This window comes from Miscanthus floridulus, chromosome 19 (assembly GCF_019320115.1).
Source record: "Miscanthus floridulus cultivar M001 chromosome 19, ASM1932011v1, whole genome shotgun sequence".
Taxonomy (NCBI): domain Eukaryota; kingdom Viridiplantae; phylum Streptophyta; class Magnoliopsida; order Poales; family Poaceae; genus Miscanthus; species Miscanthus floridulus.
This window is the reverse complement of record NC_089598.1, coordinates 78,118,839-78,142,678: the sequence shown is the minus strand read 5'-3', so window position 1 is coordinate 78,142,678 and position 23,840 is coordinate 78,118,839. Positions and strand designations below refer to the sequence as shown.

At 42.7% G+C, this 23,840-nt stretch overlaps 1 pseudogene; it reads right to left on the bottom strand.

Annotated features, from left to right (window-relative positions):
• Positions 1–17,327: 17,327 nt before the first annotated feature.
• On the bottom strand, positions 17,328–18,518 carry LOC136526217 (protein FAR1-RELATED SEQUENCE 5-like; annotated as a pseudogene).
• Positions 18,519–23,840: the final 5,322 nt, after the last annotated feature.

Below are 23,840 nucleotides of genomic sequence, written 5' to 3'. Positions count from 1 at the left end.
TCCTCCCGAGATGTGCCAGTCAATTTGACCCTGTAATTGACAAGGACAGAAAGTTTATCAGTAATTAAGGGCGGAACTTGACGGTGTTGCCAGACAGTCCCGAATGTGCGGCTCTGAGAGCCGATATGAAAGGAGATCGACTAAATAGTCGATTCTAGCATATTCATGAGAATAAATCGGTTAAAGCTCATTGGGTTGTGTAAGAAGAATCAATTATCATTCAGGGTAAATGTTGTTATTTGAATAAATATTAATCAATGGCAATAAGATGTCAACAATGATTGGTTTACGCTAAGCCAATGATTATAAGCAACTGAACCCCTTTCTATATAAAGAAACAATTCAATACCATTTAACCGTTTAATAAAGATAAATCTAATGAACATGTTAGATCTTATCTATCGTTATGACCAGTGGGGCATGAGGCAGAATCATGCAGCCGTAGAAATAACAATAGACTCGACGACCCTAACTCATTACTAATATTAGTAGGGCATGAGGCAAAATCATGCATGCCATAATACAATAATAAGATCATGGGGCTAACACATCTTTCAACCTATCTTTACTTTAACGGTCTTGTGATGCGAACTGTTCGTGAAAGCACTTGATATCGGCTAAAACAGCCGATTTAGGTATAGCGCACAGTTAAAGTCACGCTTTATTAGGAATAGATCTATCAAATAACGATCTCCACTCCACGGTGCTAACAGTGGGGTGTGAGGCAGAATCACACAGGCCCTGATAACGGGCCATGGAACGGTTCTCGCTAGCCGATAAATCTACTCAAGACGCAACATGCTTTAACCCCACGCTATGCACGATCAAGATTGATGTAAAACAGCCGATAAAACATAACTCATCGTTTAACATGTAGATTAGATCAGTTTCAGATTAACAAACAATGGGCTAAACAAGATGTAAGCCTGATCTAGATCAATCCTAATTGGGCAGAGTGATATTGTTGTAATTTAGATAAATAATGAAAGCAATAAGCAATATCGGCAACTTAATGAATCTACCAAAGACTGCCATTCTAAGGTAGAGCCGATAACTTGACCTTGATCTAGTTCATGCAGTGGGGGTCGACCGGATCGATGCAGCCATACTTGAACTAGGTAAGAATCGATAACTAACTTATACCAGAGTCGCAGTGGAGGTCGACTGGATCGATGCAGCCGTACGAACAGAGGTATAAGCCATGACAGTACTTACAACAAGCAGTGGAGGTCGGCCGGATCGATGCAACCGTACTTGCTGACAAACTCGCCGAGTTCTACTCTACTACTCCTAAGGGGTGGCCGGAGCCAAAAAAGTAAATGACTTGTATATTGGATTGATTGTGTTTTTACAATAGCCGGGGTCTGATATTTATACCCGGGCCCTGTGCAAGACTCCTGTCTAAGCACGACTCATTATAATTTTTGACCCTAGAGAAAATATTCCTAATTTAAGATAACTTGGACTCTAATCTTTCCCTTTTTGTAGAGTCCAACATGTCTCGTCCTGGCGCCGATCATAACCTTTGTCATTATCCGCTGGCGCTATCTGAAGAAAGCCGATTCTAGTTTTGCGTTCGAATCAGCTGGTTCCGATCTGCATGCAATTGATTCCTTGATGACATGATCTTGGGAGCTTTCGAGTCCCTATGACCCTTCTTCCTAATTTTGATGTAAACACATGCCCCCAAATTTTGGGATAAAAGAAATTTTATTCCAAAATTATCACGTCTGTGTCCCCGATAGGTCCACAGTCACGCGTAAAGAATCTTGATCTGGGGTCTACTGTTTGTCGCCGTCTATGCTAGCTCATGAGCCCATGCTTCAAAACTTTTATGAGAGCATCATTGCTTCATGGGCACTTGGATTCATCCTTCTAGGCCGGCTATAAAATGTCTATCCGACCCTAGCGAGAGCAACTCAATAATTTAGCCATGTTTCTCTTCTATCTACCTCCTCGAGTGCTCCTGACTCCGCTGGACCCTCCATGGTCTATCTTATGAAGATCTCAAGCGGTTAGAAGAATTCTTGTGCATAGGGTGATTGTGTCACTTATTCTAGCACCTCGTTGAGCAAGAAGACCAGCCATTGCGGTTAGAAGAATTCTTGTGATATCACCTGAGTCTTCTCTCCATGCTCACAAAGTTGTTCTAGTGTTTGCGAGGGCTAGAATGTGTGGACACCTTCCCGTTGTTGCTCCTCCAAACGCCCACCGGGAAAGCCTCAGGCTTCTTTCCCATAGTTCCTCAATTTACCAAGAAATCTGCTGAGCATATGTTATGCGGGCGACCTTTCCTCTTCTCTGGTACAATTTTATCGATGGGCCGATGTGACTTGGTTCACAATGAGTTTTGGCCTTGTGGAGATCCGGACTCCCTTCAATCCAAAGAAGTCTTGGTGGGTTAATCTCTGGTCAATGTATCCATCCCACGATATTTTGTAATCCGAGGAAGCATTCGAGTCCGTTATCTCTTCGTTATCAATCCCCTGAATTTCCAGAGTGTTGATCCGTTTCCATTTCTGATTTCAATTTCACACCTCCATCGAAATCTATCTTCTCGCTTTTCCAGGCTATATATACGGGCTACGGCTGTGGATCAAAAAACAACCCGCTTCATCTCAATCCTTCTTCGTCTTCAGTATATTTCCTGCCTTTCCGTAGGTTCGAGGTCATGGAGAACAATAAGAGGTCTGCTGAAGAAGCCCTCAATGGATCTACATCATCACGCCAACACCTTCGTCGCCAAGAGGATGCATCTTGGGGTACTCCCATCGCTTCGGATCAGAGGGCTGACTCTGCCCAGCCTTCGGGGTCATCTTTGGCACCAATTCACCGCCAGCTTCCTCGTCACTCGAGGCGACAGATCAATAATGACGATCTGCTAGCCTCCATCGATCAGACCGACCAGCATCTAGCCAACTGCCTCTCCCTAGCGAAATCGGCTTTGGCCATGATTGAAGACCGATCACCCCCCAAGGTCGGCCTGGTGAGAGAAAGATTGGCCAGGAATATCTAGTTCTGCGAATAATCCATTTCATCTTATAAGCTGATTGATGAGCTCCACATATCCCTTCATGCACCTCACCCATCAACACCTTAGCCTCTTCTTGGTTCAAGCATTTGAGCAATACCCCATCGATTGTTTTATAATATAACCGGTCATCTAACAAAACATACTTAGTCGATTTATACCTTAGCCTTCTGGTAACTTTCTGAGACGGATGTCTAAGGTAATCGACTATTTCAACTCTCCAATCATCACTTGAGGTTTCACTACTCAAGACTTCTTGAAACATTCGATATCCTGATGCACTTTGAGCTAGTTGATTAGCCTCTTGGTTTTGTGCTCTTGGAATATGTTGGAAAGAGATATGAAGAAACTCCTTGAGCAACTTTTGGCACTCATCATAGTATCCTTTCAAAGTCTCTTCTTTGCACTCATATAGGCTGATCAATTGATTAATAATTAACTGTGAATCTCCAAATACTTCAATTGCTTTGGCCTTTACTTCATGAAGAAGTTGAAGTCCCTTGAGAATAGCTTCATACTCCGTTTGATTGTTAGTAATCATTGGTTCAGTTGGAAAAGCAAACTCAAAACTTGCCCCCCAAGGCAAAATAATAACAATACCAATGCCACCACCCTGCTTGCATGATGACCCATCAAAGAACAACGTCCAAGGCATCGGCTCTACATAACTAATGCTTGGCTTGTGATGCTAGGTGATAAAATCAGATATTACTTGTCCTTTGACTGCTTTAGCTGATTCGTACTTCAAGTCGAATTCCGATAATGCAAGAATCCACTTTCCCACTCTTCCATTCAATATTGACATTGATAACATGTGCTTAACCACATCAACATTGGAAACAACTGTACACTCGGCCAATAATAAGTAGTGTCGCAATTTAGTGCAAGAGAAATATAAACACAAGCATAATTTTTTCGGTGGGAGAATATCTCATCTCTGGATCCAGTAGTCTTCTACTCAGATAGAAAACAACTCTCTCTTTTCCTTCAAATTCTTGCATTATGGCCGATCCAATTATCTTGTCATCAGCCGATATGTACAACTTAAATGGCTTACCTTGCTGAGGAGGGACCGGCACAGGTGGACACTTCATATATTCTTTTGTCTCTTCGAACGCCCTTTGTTGTATGTCACCCCACTTGAATTCTTGATCATTTTTCAACTTCAACAAGGGGGAAAATGGCAGGATCCTTTCTGACAAATTTGAAATGAATCTTCTGATGAAATTAATCTTACCAAGCAGAGATTGCAACTCTGTTTTGGTAGTCGGGGGAACTTCTTCATCAATTGCCTTCACGCTTTTCTGACCAACTTCGATTCCTCTCTCATGGACCATGAATCCTAACATCACATCATCGATGTGGATCTCAACAATCCTGCCGATCAACTTATGGAAAATATAATTCATCGCCCTTTGATAAGTTGCACCCGCATTTTTCAGACCAAAGGTCATCACAACCCACTCGAACAGATCGATTGCGCCGGGGCACCTGAAAGCGGTCTTTGCTATGTCTTCCTCAGCCATGAAAATTTGGTTGTATCCTGCATTACCGTCCAAGAAGCTAATAACCTTGTGCCCGACTACTGCATCTACTAACATATCAGCTATCGGCATCGGATAACCGTCCATAGGTGTGGCTTTGTTCAGATCCCTGAAATCAATGCAAACTCTCAATTTTCCATTCTTCTTATATATAGGGACAACATTTGATATCCACTTTGCATATCGGCATGGTCGGATAAATTTTGCTTCCAATAACCTTTCAGTCTCCTTTTTTATATCATCGAGCACGTTCGGGTTGAATCTCCTCAGAGCTTGTTTAAATGGCCAATATCCAGGTTTGATTGGCAACTAATGTTCAACAATTGACCGGTCTAAACCAGGTATCTCATAGTATTCCCAAGCAAAGTAGTCTTTAAATTCCTTTAATAAGTCAATTAATTCCTGCTTATACTCTGGATCCAACTTAGCACTTTGGTACATCGGCCTAGGTCTATCTCCCGAACCAATATCTACTTCTTCTAATTCATCGGCCGACGTGAAGCCACGTCCTAGTTTGCCATCTGTACCATCTATTGGATTATCCATTAATACAAATTTTCAAAGCTGACTGCTTGGATCGGCTGTTGGCTTTCACCATTGACTCTGAATTCTGATGGCAAAAGAAAAGCCATTTGGATATTAGTCGATGGTTGTTTTCTATTGGCTATTTGCTTGGTACGCCATACTTGAGGTTTACCAGATGCCCAAGCCTGTTCCATCTCTTTATTCCTTAGGCGTTGCACCCTTCTCTTCTGGCTTCTTGTCAAACCTCTTGGGCATCATTGGCCTTCCTGGCAAACATACTTTCTTTCATCGCCTTTTTCTTCATAATTAGCCTAGCCTTGGTCAACAACTCTTTTTCCTAGCCGATTATGAATACCTCCATTTTTAAGCGCTGATCCATGTTATTATGATGATATGTATTTTGAGCATGGATAGATCAGCGGCTGGTTTGAGATTGCCTAAACTCCCGATATTGATTGCTGCATTCTGGATAGTTATGTCTGGTAGGCAACTTCAAACCTTCATTCCAGCAATGTCTGAAGAAAGGATAATTCCAATGTAATTCGGCTTGTTTCCTTTTATACCTCTCTTCTTTCAGTTGATGCTGGTACGCTTGATCCTTTAACCAACGCTGATAATCCTTTTCCTTCTGCCACTGCCATTTATTCAATAGAATCCGAGATGTAACTTGCGGCTTTGTCGTCCCTGCTTTTGACATCTCTGCCTGCTCATATCGTCTCTTTGCTCGGCACGACGTCTTCTAATCTCTCTGTACTTGTCAGCCGATATTTGCATCTTGGGATCGACTGTTCCAGCTTCTTTTGATTTGGTTGATGTTAGGACCTTAGTTTTTTGTTTGAATAGCCCAGCATCAACCATGTTTTGATCTTCTGGGAAAGGATTATCATCAGCTTTCATTTTTTGAGGCATATCAAATTTGAGCCTCCCCTGCTAAATAGCCCTCTATATATGCTGCCAGAAAATTCTGCATTCGTTGGTGGAATAAGAAGTAGCATTATAGAATTTGTAGAACTTCTTATTCTTTAATTGATCAGGGGGCAACATGACATGACCATCGGGCAACTTGATCTGCCCTTTTTCAAGTAAGAAATCGAAGAGCTTATCTGATTTGGTGACATCAAAGTCATAGCTCTCCTCGACTCCTCTTCCCTAAGGATTTGGCTCCATTACTGTCTTCTTGCCCCAATTCCACTCAGCTACAACAACCTCTTCTTCTTCATCTTCATAGCCGTCATCGACTGAGTATGGATCATAAGCTTCGGCTACTATGGTACTCTTCTGGAACCGGGTATCTCTGCGCATACTCTGGAATTGGCTATTGGGCGCTGCTACTCGTTGAGCCAATTGACCCAAGTTGTTAAATTATTGTCCCAGCAGCTTTTCTTTCCACATCGGCAACATTCCTTGAACAGCTAAAGCAGCTAGTTGATCATCGGCCAAATTTAAGGAGAAGCACAAGTTCCTAGTTTCTCAGAACCTCTAAAGAAATTCAGTGCCCGATTCATTGGTCTTCTATCTTATAGTTGTCAGATCGATAATCTTCTTTTCTCTAGTCCTAGTGTAAAAATATGTATGAAACTTCTTCTCTAGGTCAGCCCAATTGGCAATGGAATTGACTGGCAATGATGAAAACCAAGTGAAGGCTGGCCCTGATAAGGATAGAGAGAAGAAACGAACTCGATGGGCATCCTCAACTGATGCTTCTCCCAATTATGTAAGATACCGACTAATATGTTCTATCGTTCTTGTACTATCTTGGCCAGTGAACTTAGCGAATTCTGGGAGCCTATGATTTGTGGGAAGAGCGACCAAATCATACAATTCTGGATATGGGCGTTTGTACAAAAAGGTCAGCCCTTTTGGCTTCAGACCGAACTGATTCTTCATCATCTCGGTCACCCTTAGCAACAACTCATCAGCATTTGAATTTGAAGCTCTTTGTACTTGCTGACCCATCTATGGATTGAAATCCCGCGTGCCTTGATATCCTAGATTTGGCATTATGTGAAGGGTGTTATAATCTGTGCCATGTGATACCCTTGTGGAATCTCGATCTGTTGGGTTCTTTGCTGGCTTGCTGCTTGAAGTCTCTGATTGTAGATGTAAGGATCTATATCTCTATGGATCTTTTGAATTGATGGTGCTATTTTTTGAGCCGACGACGGTATGTGGCCTAATGTGCCAAAATTGATCACCTGGTTCTGACTTTGCCCCACCAGCTGTTGCACATGCTGTACTGATGGTCCAAGATTGTACTGTATCTGATTCCTAGTAGTTCCTTGAGCCTGTTCAGATGAACCCTGAACTGTTTAGACATCACCATTACTAGCTGGTGCTGCTTCTTGATGGCTGGTACCAACTTGATTGGTCCCTTGGATCGATAGATCTGGAATGTTGTAATAAGCCAGTCTGCCTTGACCAATTGGAAATCCATGAATCGCCTCTCTCATGGCGTTGTGGAATATGTCCACAAAAGCTTTGTTATGGCTTGATATGGCATCACAAACAGATTTGTCTACAACTTCCTTAAAGAAACACCTATCTTCATCTTCAGTTGTATCTGTCTGCCCGTGTAGTAGAACTCTTGGTAGTGGAAATTTCTGAACAATTGTGTTGTCACGTGTTTGGGTATAGGACAACAAACATTTGTTCTGAAACTCTTCTGTAGCTTTGTTGATGATACCCTTATCCCCATCAGGTAGATCTTTATAATGCAGCATAAGGATGTCGTTGTTGTTGTGAACCGCCATGACGATTGTGGGGTCCCACTGGGCATGCCAGAAATGTGTGTCGACACGGAATTTTCATCCCGTGCCGAGGACACACGTAGCAAGCTGGAAGGGTCTGCTCGATGGAGCTATAGATCCGCCTAGCTTCAGCGCAGGGATGGTCGATCCTGCGCACTCCTCCCGAGACATGCCAGTCAATTTGACCCTGTAATTGACAAGGAGAGAAAGTTTATCAGTAATTAAGGGCGGAACTTGCCGGTGTTGCCAGACAGTCCCGAATGTGCGGCTCCGAGAGCCGATATGAAAGGAGATCGACTAAATAGTCGATTCTAGCATATTTATGAGAATAAATTGGTTAAAGCTCATTAGGTTGTGTAAGAAGAATCTGTTATCATTCAGGGTAAATGTCGTTATTTGAACAAATATTAATCAATGGCAATAAGATGTCAACAATGATTGGTTTACGCTAAGCCAATGATTACAAGCAACCGAACCCCTTTCTATATAAAGAAACAATTCAACACCATTTAACCGTTTAATAAAGATAAATTTAATGAACATGTTAGATCTCATATATCATTATGACCAGTGGGGCATGAGGCAGAATCATGTATGTCGTAGAAATAACAATAGACTCGATGACCCTAACTCATTACTAATATCAGTGGGGCATGAGGCAGAATCATGTAGGCCATAATACAATAATAAGATCATGGGGCTAACACATCTTTCAACCTATCTTTACTTCAACAGTCTCGTGATGCGAACTGTTTGTGGAAGCACTCGATATCGGCTAAAACAGCCGATTCAGGCATAGCGCATAGTTAAAGTCATGCTTTATTAGGAATAGATCTACCAAATAATGATCCCCACTCCACGGTGCTAACAATGGGGTGTGAGGCAGAATCACACAGGCCATGATAACGGGCCATGGAACGGTTCTCGCTAGCCGATAAATCTACTCAAGACGCAACATGCTTTAACCGCACGCTGTGCACGATCAAGATTGATGTAAAATAGCCTATAAAACGTAACTCATCATTTAACGTGTAGATTAGATCAGTTTCAGATTAACAAACAATGGGCTAAACAAGATGTAAGGCTGATCTAGATCAATCCCAATCGGGCAGAGTGATATTGCTGTAATTTAGATAAATAATGAAAGCAATATCGGCAACTTAATGAATCTACCAAAGACTGCCATTCTAAGGTAGAGCTGATAACTTAACCTTGATCTAGTTCATGTAGTGGGGGTCGACCGAATCGATACAGCCATACTTGAACTAGGCAAGAATTGATAACTAACTTATACCAGAGTCGCAGTGGAGGTCGACCGGATCGATGCAGCCATATGAACAGAGGTATAAGCCATGACAGTACTTATAACAAGCAGTGGAGGTCGACCGGATCGATGCAGCCGTACTTACTGAAGAACTCGCCGAGATCTACTCTACTCCTAGTCCTAAGGGGTGGCCGGAGCCAAAAAAGTAAATGACTTGTATATTGGATTGATTGTATTTTTACAATATCCGGGGTCTGATATTTATACCCGGGCCCTGTGCATGACTCCTGTCTAAGAACGACTCATTACAATTTTTGACCCTAGAGAAAACATTCCTAATTTAAGATAACTTGGACTCTAACCTTTCCCTTTTTGTAGAGTCCAACATGTCTCGTCCTAGCGCCGATCATAACCTTTGTTATTATCCGCTAGCGCTATCTGAAGAAAGACGATTCTAGTTTTGCGTTCGAAACAGCTGGTTCCAATCTGCATGCAATTAATTCCTTGATGACATGATCTTGGGAGCTTTCGAGTCCCTGTGACCCTTCTTCCAAATTTCGGTGTAAACAGAATCTACCCAAATGTTGCCATTCTTAGGTAGAGCCGATAACTTGACCTTAATCTAATTTGAGCAGTAGAGGTTGACCGGATCGATGCAGCCGTACTTGAACTAGACAAGAGTTGATAACTAGCTTATACCAGAGTCACAGTGGAGGTCGACCAGATCAATGTAGCCGTACGAACAGAAGTATAAGCCATGACAGTACTTACAGACAAGTCGGAGGTCGGTCGGACCGATGCAGCCCTGCTCACTGAAGAACTCGCCGAGATCTACTCTACTCCTACTCCTAAGGGGTGGTCGGAGCCAAAAAAGTAAGTAACTTGTATTTAATTGACTGTGTATCCTTTACAATAGTAGGGGTCCAATATTTATACCCGGAACCTACGCATGAATCCTACTTAAGCACGACTCATTATAATCTTTAGCATAAGAGAAAACATTCCTAATTTAAGATAACTTAGACCCTAATCTTTCCCTTTTTGTAGAGTCCAACATGTTTTTTTTTCTGACGCCAACCGTAGCTTTTATCGTTATCTGCTGGCGCTATCTGAAGAGAGCTGATTCTAGTACTGCATTCGAATCAGCTGATACCGACCTTTATGCAATCGATTCCTCGATGACACGATCTTGGGAGCTTTCGAGTTCCTGCAATTCTTCTTCCCAAATTTTGGTGTAAACAACTTGCTTATGGGAGCGGGAAGGCTCGTTGCGCTCTTGTCGTGGGTTCTGGCTCTTTCCGGACCGACTGATTGGAGGTGGGAAAAAGTGGAGGTCTAAGCACCACACTGAGACCGGGTCTCCAGTGTGGGGGCTTTGAGTCCAAGTTTGGATGGGGACCTAGACCCCTCGATAAGAGTGAAATGGGTTGGTCTCGTTTGTGCCAGGGGTACAAGCAAGGCGTGTGTTTTGGGGTACCCAGCTGGGATACATTGATTTACGAATCACCATTTCTATGAACGGTACCGACTTGGCTATGGTCTAGCACCGTAGTAAGAACTGGAATATGAGAGATGGTAAAATGGGTCTGATTGCTTACCACATGCTTGAAAGTAGCTTAGGTGCTTACTTAGAATGATTAGCTAATTAACTAAAAATAACTGCTAAAAACTTAGAACATAAGGATGCAACATTAGTAATGCTTCCTGCAAATGCAATAAACCAACAAGCCAAATATGCCTTGCCTATCCTTGGAGTCTTTGATTTTCCTCTTGTCAGGTAAGTCTTGTTGAGTACAATCGAGTATTCAGGGTTTTGTTCCCCCTGTTGCAGGTGACAGGTGGATACTAGAGTTGACTTTTGTGTGTGAAAACCTTCTGGTGGGCTCAGAGAGGATTCTTTTCACGCTGCGATCGTAGTGTTTATTTATAACCCTCACTAAAGGTTTTTATAAGAAAAGATATATAATCTGCTAGCATATCTTGTATAGAAATGTCCACTATGTTAATGCTTCACCATGTCATTAGATTAATCTTTGTTTCCGCTGTAACTCTGATAATATGTTTAATTTCCGTTGTTGCATTCAACTTGTTTAAGTACTCTGATGTTGTAATAAAGTGATGTAAGAAATGGCTAGGAATGTTGTAAGCTTTATCCTCTCGTTTATGATCCTAATGAAAAATGTGGATTTTTGAGTTCTCTCGTTGGGTGTGCTCGATGGAACAATCTGAATTAGTGCGCTCCCCTGGGTATTTAGTGTCTAATGGTAGACAGGTACTCTTGGGAGGGCATTAGCTCAGGTGGTTTTGTCACACTAGCCTACTAAAATACAAGCCACCTACCACAATTCTGGTGTCTATGATCTCTAAGCACACAATGGCTATGTCACTACACTATGTTAGTGTGCTCTCAAAGACTAACTAAAGAGCCATACTAACCACTAGACCCGACACAAGCTTGCTCTTAAAACTAATTACACTAAAGAGCGAAGCAACACTAGAAATGTAAATGCAAGGTAGGGAATATAATGATTATACCGCTGTGTAGAGGAATTGAGCCAATCACAATGATGGAGCCAATCAATCACAATGAATACCAAGAAATCCTCAGACAAGATGACACAAGATTTTTTTTACCGAGGTTCACTTGCTTGCCGGTAAGCTAGTCCTCGTTGTGGCGATTCACTCACTTGGAGGTTCATGTGCTAATTGGCAACACACGCCAAACCCTCAATAGAGTGTCGTACAACCAATACAAGATGAGGATCACACAAAGCCACGAGCAATCCACTAGACTTCCTTTTGGCTCTCCGTCGGGGAAAGGTCAAGAACCCCTCACAATCACCACGATCGGAGCCAGAGACAAGCACCTTCCTCTGCTCGATGATCCTCGCTGCTCCAAGTCATCTAGGTGGCGGCAACCACCAAGAGTAACAAGTGAATCCCACAGCGAAACACGAACACCAAGTGCCTCTAGATGCAATCACTCAAGCAATACACTTGGATTCACTCCCAATCTCTCAAAGATGATGAATCAATGATGGAGATGAGTGGGAGGGCTTTGGCTATGCTCACAAGGTTGCTATGTCCATGTAAATGGCCAAGAGAGTGAACTTGAGCCAGCCATGGGGCTTAAATAGAGCTCCCAACCATATAGAGCCATTGGGCTCACATTGCTCTGCCTCTACGGGGCGACTGGACGCATAGGTCGGGTCGACCAATGCAGGACCCTAGCGTTCGGTCCCTAGATCTACGCCATGTGTTCCTTCCTTTGATTCTCCACCATGCGATCCCAACGGTCAGATTCGCCTGCGCCAGCACTCAAGTGATGACTAGACACATAGGAGACAGGACCGAACACGCTTGTGCCAGACCTGCTCACGCGCGCGCCCGTGCGATCACCCAACGACTAGACGTGTCGCTCCCCGCGATAACCCAACGTCATATCATTTTCAGTAAGCACCCAGAGGTGATTTTTCATGACCGGATGTGTCCGCTTAGGTGTGATCGGACCCAGGCCAGAGTCCGGTCCTTCTTCTCCTCTATGCGCCAACGCTTCATGACTGACGTCAGCGTATGTCACCTTCTGACCAGACGCGGGCCCTGCACGTCTGATCACATTCACTGTTTAGCGTCTGATCAAAAGACCGAGGGTGGCCTTCACTGCGCGTCACTGACCGAACATGGCTGCTGAGTCCGGTCGCTGCTAGAGCAGCATCCGGTCACCTTGAGACAACCCCTTCTCAACTCCAACTTCGCCACCCTTAATCATATGTGCTAACCACCAAGTGTATCACCTTGTGCACATGTGTTAGCATATTTTCACAAATATTTTCAAGGGTGTTAGCACTCACTAGAATCTAAATGCATATGCAATGAGTTAGAACATCTAGGGGTACTTTGACAACCGTATTTCGATACGAGTTTCACCCCTATTAATAATACGGCTATCGATCCTAAATATGATCACACTCGCTAAGTGTGTCGATCACTAAACCAAAAAAGCTCCTATCAATTTTCACCTTTGCCTTGAGCTTTTTGTTTTTCTCTTTGTTCTTTTCCAAGCCGAGCACTTGATCATCACCATGGTCACACCATCATCATGATCTTCACCACTTGCTTCATTACTTGGAATGTGCTACCTATCTCATGATCACTTTGATAAACTATGTTAACACTTAGGGTTTTATTAATTCACCAAAACCAAACTAGAGCTTTTACCCGTGCTGCCGCTAGGTGGGCCAGCCACCCAACATGTGACATGTCCCCAAGTTCAAGACTCTGACCTAGAAGCGTAGTTTGTAGACAGAGGACCCCTAAGACCTCAGCACCAGGAGTCTAGAGTCCTGAGTCTAGAGAAGGATGAGGCATAGGGATTGTGACCCAGATTGCGGAAGACGGGGAGGCTAGAGGCATCTCTTTTTTCTCTAGAACTGGACCGATTTGAGAGTACATAATTTGGCTCAATGTCTAGGGATACTTCAAAGTAGACCAAAAATTTACATGTGGTATAAGGTCTTCCATAACATGAAAGTGAAGCCTAATAAAAATTTGGCCTCATCATGAAAAAGAACATTGCACTTCATCGACTATAAGAGATATTTTAGGTCATACCTAGGGCCAGAGCCCTAGGTCCAAACCTGTCCTGTTTGGAGGTACTCACAGAGACAGGACATATGTGTGTGCATATAGGGTGAGTGTGTGTGTATGGGAGCATCTTTATCATCTATATTATGTTGAAAAAATTATCATGTCCCTACATTCACTTTTCTTGTGCATATGAATAAATTATTTCGTGCATTTTGTAGTGTGGTAGCTACTCGCTAATCCTCGAAAATAAATTAAAAGATTTACCACTACCGAATCACATTGTAAACGTGCCTGGGAATAGTTTATTAAGGTAGAGCTGTACTAGATGACTATATGCCTAATTATGTAGGCTGTGCATACGTATCACCGAATCATTACGCATGCACTATACATTTCCTGTTCGCTTGAATTTATCGGACCTGGCTTATAATAAACCAACAAATAGTACTTTTTATCATGTCTTTTTGGCTAAACGAACAGTACTCTTTTCAGCGAGCCAACAGTCTGAAAAGTACAAGTACTGTTCGCTGAGCAAAAGTACGTTTGAGAATCTGGCGCAGACACCCAACTGGTATCTCGGCTTCGACGCCAGTTTGTCACGTAGCAACGCGAATAATCGACGTGCGCGTGTGCACACCACCTACGACTACAAGCTGTAGCCCAAGTACTAGCTGACAAAGGAGATCAACACCAACCTCCCTGACGGGTCTCTTGGCATATACTTACGCGTCGCATGCACACATTAGTAAAATGAGTAATGTGAATGAACGAAAATTATTGTAGAGCATAGGGTGTGTCTGTATATACATCTTCGTTACGAGTACCAACTTGCCGGAATATTCCATACTAGTCTGCATTGAGAATTTGAGATACGTACACCTGGCACGAGGAGAAAAGGGAACGGGGGTTTGTTCCGCGGCCCGCAGCCCCCAGGCCAAGCACAAGCACACGGTACATGCGACAGAGAATTCGCGAGATGCTGATTGCTGAGGATGGCAACACTGACAACCGCAGGAGAGGGAAAACGAGCCAAAGCTGCCGCTAGAGTCTAGACGTGAGGATTTCTCGGGCCGGGTCCTTCGGGCTTTGTAGACTTGTATCCAAGCCCACCCATTAAGTTGGCCGGGCCAAGTCCCACAATGAAATATTAAATCCCAGGCCCGTCCCAGTAGCCCGAACAAACCTTGCACTTGCAGCAGCTACATGTTGTACATAAATTGATCTTAGCTTACTTTGTTGCCATTCCGGTAATCTCATATTTCAATAGCTATCACAGGTACGCAGACAAGACTAAGAGGCAATATGCATCAGTCAGTGAACAGAATAGTAGAATACCAGAGAATAACCTAATTTAACTTGGATTTAATGTAATCCAATGAACCAGCATTATGCAAATTGCAGAGTCCTGACAGTCTAGCAAATTAAAGTCCAAACAAATAAAAGTAGGCAGCTATTACATTTCTCCAAGCTACTGCGTAGTGCCTTAACCAAAAGATTCTATGTTACCCAAAGCATCTAGCTCTACTTCACAGAGACATGGACCTTCTATATCTCTATTTATCCATAACCAAAAGATTCTTGTCATCAACAAAAGGAACAACACTTTTTTTTTAAGCCTGGACTCCTAGTGTACAAGTTGTAGTATCTGTACTCTACACAATACACTCACACCACCACACACATGCACACCCCTAGAAGCTACAATCTATACACCTCAAACGTCATTCTGGAAATCACCGAAGCCACATGAGCCTCGTAGATGACGGGCACGTCGTAGTCCCATTGTAGCGCCACGCGAGTGTCCAGGACCTACAAGATTATTGTTTTGGGAATAAATCCCCACGGTGGGAAATCGCTGAGCCGAGTAGGGCTCAAACTCAGGACCGGTGGCTTCCACTCCGGGACAACACTTCTCCAGCTGCAAGCTTCACCAAAACGACCAAAGAATATTAGAACCCTGCAAAACAATATAGTGTAATTTTTTTTGACATATCTATTTATCCAAAACCAAAAGATTCTTGTCGATCAACAAAAGGAAGAACACTTCTCCAGCTGCAAGCTTCACCAAAACGACCGAAGAATATTAGAACCCTGCAAAACAATATAGTGTAAATTTTTTTGACTTGCATGTGAACATATAAACTTTTGAGTTTAAGGAAACCACCTGAAATTCTAATCAACAGCCATGACCTCATCAATATCATCAAGTTTAGTAGCTTCTGTGGCTGCAATTTGAAATCAAAACCAAATTCACATATTTAGAACATGTGATGTGATAATATTAAACTGAGAACATGTATTAATCTAAAAAAAAATCAGAACATGTACATTACCTATGTCCTTCTTCGTTTGCACCCAATATAGCAAACAAACTAAAGCCTCCACTGTTTCTGTATTCAGTGAACTTCAACAAGGAGTTATCACCTTTTTTCCAGTACTTAATGCAGACTTTGAGGCAACTGAAGAAACATGGATGGTAAGGAGATCTCGAGCCATACTTGCAAGTTCTGGATAACTCACAGATGAGGCCTTCCAAAATTCCAATATGTCCAAATCAACTTTTGGGTCTTTTGTAGGTTCTTCCAGATACAGATCCAACTGAGATTTCTGACTTTGTGGTGCAACAATGGTCAAGTAATCAGCATAATCATCAAACAAGTCATCTTGTCGATTATATTCAACATTATTACTCGGATTGGTGATAGATGGCCAGAATTCATGCCTTGTAGTCATCAAATCAAATAACTCATAAAGCTTGGTTACAACTTTATTAACTTGTTCTTCAGCAGCAGACTCATCAACATGTATCATAGGGAGGAAGCAATTCACTGAATAATATTATTCGCTTCTGTAACTTCCAATCAGCATCAATAAAGTGTGCAATTATGCAAATAATAGCTATCTTTTGAGGTCTTATATTTCCAATTATCAGAAGTGAAACTTATTCTTCCAGGTGCATCAGATAATATTTTTTTAAAGCATCTTTTTCAGTTTGGTACATAACTATGATATCTCTCTTCACTTTGAAACGACCAATTTTCTTAAACTCTGGGACATAACAGTTAGGAAGATAACGAAATCCAACTTCCTCAACAACTGAAAAGGCATGCTCACCACCAGTAAGAAAAACAGCTATTGCCCTCCTAATAAGATCTGGGTCAAACTTACGGTTTTTCAGAGCAACAAAGCTATCATGATTACGGGCGCAGATTCTCTAACTTGGTTAAGAAAAGTCACCGGTGACTTTGGCCGTTCCAGATGCCACTCAATTTACATCCAACGGCTGCTGCTCCTCTGAACTACTTTCCACATATAGCAGTCAGCCCACAAGAAGATTATGGCCCAAACAAAGCCCAGATTTGGAGAAATAAGCCCAGCTTGACGGGAGAGACAAATAAAACGAGAATAGCGGCTAATTCAATACATAAACATATACGGACACTATTTTTAGTGCAAATTTAACAACCATTTCACTTAAATATTTTGCATAGCGCTCATGCTCCAAAATAACCCCAGCCACTTTTACAGTACATCAATTTGCAAAGTTTAGCCAAATAATTGCAGCAAGTGTTAACCACATTCACCCCAAAAGAACAAAATATCCTTCCCCTGCAGCAACGATTAGGGTCCTAGAGGAAATCATCGATGTTACTAAGTCCCTAGAAACACAAAGGAAAAGTTGAAAAAAATTAATATTTAAACTAATTCTACAAGTTGAAAAAGACAAATATTGAAACTACCATCAACAAATTGGTGTAGCCAGTGAAGACATTGCTAGCATCATCCATTGATACTTGTGTTTCTACAGCTGCACTATTTTCTCCATGCTGCATAAATCATCCAAACTTGAAATTTAGCAAGTACTAGTGAATAGAAACATTATTTTGGAAAGGGTTTCAGCAACATACGTTGGATTTATTTGGCACCTTTTTCTTGTACTTTCGTGTCTTGTCCAGCCAACTTCGTTTCCGCTTTGAACTTTTTGGTTGAACCTCTTTTTTCCTTAGGCATGCAGCTCCAAGGAAATCTTCATCTTGTTGAATATCAGGTTAGAGTTGGACATTATATGAATCAGACAAAATGCTTGTAGGTGCACTAATTTTGTCCTGTAGTTGCTTACCAAGACAATCAAGTGCATCATCTACCAATAGGCAACACTCTGGAGAGCTTGCTGCTTGATATGCCAGATTCAGAAACTTGTGAGACATATACTTATATCGAAGCATTGCATCTAATTTTGGATCTTCGATGATGCTCCTTCCTTTATTATCTTGTACAGTTTCATACCTTGCTCCCCTTGTCCAATGCTTCAGCACATAATGGTCAGGCAATAGTTTGATATTCATCAAGTCAAGAACTTTCAATCCATGGCTACACAATACACCTGTCCTTTCAAATTGGTTACAGCTACATGAAACTTTTTGCTCCAAAGGATCACCTACAACTATGCGCTCTTGTTCAGAACTTAAATCACCATCAGATCTCACAATAGAAATAGCATATGTGTTATTTTCATGCAATGGTCTAGTACATGCAGCCATGGATCTTTCATACTCAGCTTGGAATGCTTCAAATATTTGGGGGGTGTAAAGTTTACTTGCTTGCACTAACATAGGTGTCTTCATTCTTATTCTTGGTAGCTTTTTCCTAGCTTCAAATTCTTCATCTAGTTCCTTGTTTCTTTTTCCTTGCACTGCCCTTTCAAAGTGCTTTAAGAACATAATGATGTCAAAATCTGATTTCAGATGCTGTTTCAAGTCACTATTGAAACTCTCACTTAATTGTGTGCTTCTCATTCCCAATGTAAAAACATCCCTCATGTAACATTCAGCCCATTTCTCCTTAAACTTGTAGATGCTATCCAGCCACACGATCTAATGTTAGACCCATCCGAACTAGACAACATGTCCTTGTTTCAGCTCGAGGATTTTTGGTGGCATGATCCCTCTTGTCCTGTGCTCTTCGACCTTCCTTAGCACACACATATCTACAAGATGTTGCCTTTCCATCAGTACCAACATTTGTGTACCTCTTCCTGACCTCAAAACCTGCATGACCTCCATAATCAATCCAAAAAGACCAAGCATCCTCCAAGTTCCTGAATTTCTGACCAATCCAAGGTAACCAAGTAGGATTCACATTCTCCCTACATGAAAAATAAATGTATATTTATTGCAAGGCACGTCTGGATGCAAACAAAGAAAAATAAATTAAAAGGTAAACCTAACTTACTTGTTTGGTTTTGCCATGTCTGAATCGGAAGACTGAAAGAGAAAAAGTTTATTTTGGTTACCTGTAAGCAAGGTCTGAATCAACGAGTACTACACAAAAACAAGCAAGTCTAAATTTTTGGCTTACAAAAAAATAAGCCTGAAAGATGAAAGATTGATTTTGGCTACCTGTAGAAAAGCAAGATCACGTGAAGGAAGATGGTGAGCTCCAACGACAGACCTCTGCCCAGGCCAGAATTTCGCGACGACGACGTTGCTGCTGTCGTCCACGCGCAACAGCAGCAGCAGCAGCTATCACACGTACCAGATCGGCAACACGCGCTCGCTGCTCCCTGTTGACGAGATGACTGTGTCTAGCCGCCATCGGCGGCGCTTGCCATCCGCCGGGCGAAACAAAATCTGGCGCCAAAAATGTGCTGTCGCTGCTTATTTACCCGCCAAAAATACATAGCGCCTGTAGTCAACCGATTCCACTTCTCGCGAGCTGGGCCTTTGTTTGGGCTGTCAAATGGGTTGAGCTAATTGATTCTTGAAACCTTTGTGAAAGAGAACTGTTGGATGAGGAATGAATGGAATCGGGATGAGGAGAAGGCACCGGTGACTTTTGTTCTTCAAGTTAGAGAATCTGCGCCGCATGATTACCCTTAGCCCGAAGAACTTACTGATTAAGACTAGCCTGCCCTTTATCATGCATTTGGATAGTGAGAAGTTCCATTCTTACTGCGAGCAGTGAGAATTTTCTTGCAGATTAGCGTAGTTCAAGTTCAGGTCATCAGATTCTAACTCTTCAAAATCTTTCCAAACATGAGACTTCTTGCGACGTTTTCCGCTAGGCTGATCCTGCAGTTCCACCTCTTCTTGGCCCTCCTCTTCATGATCACTTACCACTTCGATCGACTCGATCGGTCATCACTTCCAAGCTCTACATGCACAGAAATGTTGCATTGTTAGAGGAAAAAAACTAAAACTCTGCAAGGCATCAAAAGAATACAGAGCTCATGCATATTAACAAGCTACGGTGACAACACATGGACCCCAAACAACTCTTAGCACCCCCATTGAATACGAATAAATAAGGAGCAAATATTTAAACAGATCTAGAGGAAAAAACGTGACAAGTCTCAACACTAGATTAAAATATGAAAAGAAAGCCTACTAATTAGTACGTATATTTTATTGAGCATAACATCAAAAGTCTAAAAATTTACCGATCATTTGAACAAACAATTAAATAATACTCTCAGAATTCTCACCACACATTTATTCTGGCCTAACCACAACTTCCAAAAACGATGCATCGCCCCAGCCGCCGCCGCCGCCGCCCTCCTCCCGGAAAACACGTCTCGGTCCTCCTCCTCTCTTCTAATCGGCGTCATCGTCGGTGTATAGAGGGAGCGGGGCTCAATATCCTTCTCCTTCGTAGTTTTAATTAGGTTTCTGGATCTTTGTTGATCCATGATTTGGGGGGCGTTTGAGAATTGAGACAGCTCCGTTCCATGTTTTTTTTTAGCTCCGTAGTTTTTCGGCCAAACAGGTTCAGCTCCACGCACTCTATTTGAGAAAAAGGGTGGAGCTGTGGGAGCACGTAAAGAGGTGCTCCATAAACTCGAGTTGTGGAGCAGAGTCCGTGAAGCAGTCCAAAACATGCCCTCAGTTTCTGGTGTCATCGATAAGATGGTGGCGATGATGATACTTCGGAATAAAGTCTCTCTGGCCTCTTCCTACGATGTCCGATCTGTAGTCAGCGAAAGGCCAGTAGAGTTTGTTTTGTCAGATCTGTTGATCTTGGCATTTTGTGTGCTTATCAAAAGAAGAAGTTGGTTTGCTTTTGATCCAGAGATCTCGACCTCTTTTTTTGTCTACGCTACACCAATATTCGGCATCTTCAACTCTCTATTCTGATGGTGAAGAACTGTAAGCATATGTTCTTTAGAGTGTTGCTCCGTTCGATGTTCTATCTAGTGCTTCGAGAGTTCGATATTTTTCTTGCCAGCCACCAGCCGCCGTTGGAATGAGAGGCTCTCGGAGAGAGGGAGAGTGAGAGGAGGAAAGTGAAAAGTGAAAACATAATCTCTTCACCTCTCATTTATACACAAGAGATGGTGAATTAGTGATCGACTGACTGTTGGACTACTCACTACTGGGTCAAGGCGACTGTTGGACTACTGGGGCATCTCTTCTCTTGAATGACGAATCTAATTTCACCATGTTATCATGCACCACATTAGGCCACGTTTCTAGCACCTGAAACGGCCACGTCGATCAACTACCGATTGGGAGACAGCATTCTAGAAAACTCTTGCATGCTCCAGCTGGCCACCTCGCTTTCTTGCACCAGGTTGTCATGCACCGTTTCTAGCACCTCAAAGAGCCTCGTCAACTACCGAACGAGAGGACCGTGGTAGCGCTCAGATTTCGTTGCTCGTGGCTTCCTCCTGCAGCAAAGGTTCTACAGCCATCCGGAGCTTCGACGAGGAGGCCATGGCTGTGGCAGTGCAGTAGGCGACGACACGAGGGCTTTCTCTTAGTTCAAGCTAAGTTGCTAACTTTTGTTTTGTATCCAATTTTGGAATGACCATTCACGGGGTCTACGATTTCCCTCTCCCTGGCCAGGGCTTCTCCCGGCGCCGCCCGCTGCGCCTTCGCTCAAAGAGGCGCCTGCGGCCATCGCGCGCAGCCGACCTTGCTTCCACCCGACCGCGCAACCGAGCTCGAAGATTGCGGGCAAGCTCCTCGCGAAGGCCTGGAAACCGCCGTCGGCGGGCCGGCAGAGGAGCGCGTAGCCGTCACAAGGCACGCTTACGGAGACAACTAGCGCCAGCGTTTGCAGCTCCCACGAGCCCCTATGCGAGCTCTCACGCAGAAGAGCGCACAGTCCAGCGCTCCGGCAGCTGGAGCAGCCTCCGACATGGACAACGCCCTGAAACTGTTTGACAAAATGCCTCCAAGGCTGGCTGCTCAGTGAAAACATGTCTTGCTCGCGTCCTTGCCTTCTTTCCCTGCTTTCCCTCCCTACTTTCCCTGTACCGCCAATCTACATACTGAAGGAGTTGACAGTGGGGTGTGGAGAAGCATGAATGCGTTGCAATGTCAAAGGTCACCGTGGAGCCGCGAGTGGCTTAGGAGCGCCTTTTACTGGACTTATTCATCTCCATAGAGCAAGTACTCTGACATGATTCAACAGCAGGACCTACGCTGCATGTCGAAGGTATTGAGCAACTATGCTGTTTGATGGTCACGATTCTGAATGTCGAAGCTATTGAGAAGGGCACTAGCACCTATGCCTACATTATACAATCAGTTATACTTATATATAAAAAAAAACTCTGTCAAGCAACAATGCTTCATACAAGCACAAAATTAATATTACCTTGAGAAAATATTTCACCCATTAACTAATGTAGTTTGTTTTACTTAGAGTTTGCTCATTTCAGTACTTAATTCTTAGTTTCATGTTTTTATATGCAAAAAGCCAATGCAGGTTTTATGACAATCTTGTTAATAGATGCAACGATTTTAAATGGCAATGTGATTTTCTACGCATTTTACATGACAAGAGAAATATGATTCAGTTTTCATCAGCCGAGGGCACATGATAAGCATTTTTTTTTTTGCTTGGAAGCTGTTGTAAAAGGAATATGATCCTATCTAAAAGTTACTTAACAACATGTAGCTAACCATAATCTTTTGACTTTACCTTGAGGCACACTGGGCATTATTGAACAATAATAAAGGACAAGAATTTTCGTGAACTTTTAGCCACCTCACAGTTTCCAAATGACTGTTGTATCCCTATGCAAATATGCAAATTGAATTTGAAGATTTCTATTCTATCAAATATAGCGAAATAAATATGGGCCCAAACAAATGTCAATACCCCATATGCCAATTTCTAGAATAAAGAATTTATCATCCATGCCCCCTCCAACGATGGCGTGGCTTTTGCCGCGCTGTGTTTCTAGTAAATGCCGCAGCCGCTCCAGGCTGACTGACGGTTGATATGCCTGTCAGGTCTAGCGGGTTTTAATAAATACTTAGGCCGGGCTGGCCTATTTTTTTCATGGGCTATTAAAGCCAGCTCCAGGCCCATCTAGCAAGCAGTCATGGGCCGGGCTTAACCTGACAGGCTCAATCTGGGCCGAGCCATATTTGCTCAGGTCTAGCTGCCACAACCCGCAAGTTGATGACTTGGAATGAAAATTCAAACGATCTCACTCTTCTCAGGGCTCTTTGAAACATAATGTAAAAACACACGAATAGAAAAAGCACAAGAATAAAATAAAAATATAGATAGAAAACAGGACCGAAAACATAGTAAATTTATAGAAATGGCTGTTTGGAGGATCATAGAAAAAATATAGAAAACAAGTAAATATGATTAAAAAATAATTATGATCATATCTCTAAAGAACAATAATCATATTAAATCGTCCATTTAGGCCGTTAAACTTGTTGGACCGTGTCATCTTGGTCCCCAAACTTACAAATCACCCATTTAGATCCTCAAGCTTGTTTTGTTGTGTCATCCCGGTCCCTAAGCTAGTACATTGCCCATTTAAGTCGCCAATATGTCATTTGTCGTTTGGGTCTCAAGCCAGTCCAAACGAGTCTAGACTCGTGTCCATATGCTAATATGGTGTGCTGACATGTGGGGCTCACATGTAGTGTTATCCTATATGCTAAACTGTAAAAATCCGGTTAACCTAATGGGGACGGGGTTCTTCCGTCAGATGATGATAACTCTTGTTTTGGTAGAACGTGACACACCAATCTGGCTTCAGATCAAAAGATCCAAACCCTATAATTTAGCACCATGACTCCTCTGGTTATCAACCGTGTTACTAATCTAGTTGATCTCGTCAAGAAGGCTAATCCCTACCTGTGAAACGAAGAACACAAGCAAGAACTCGA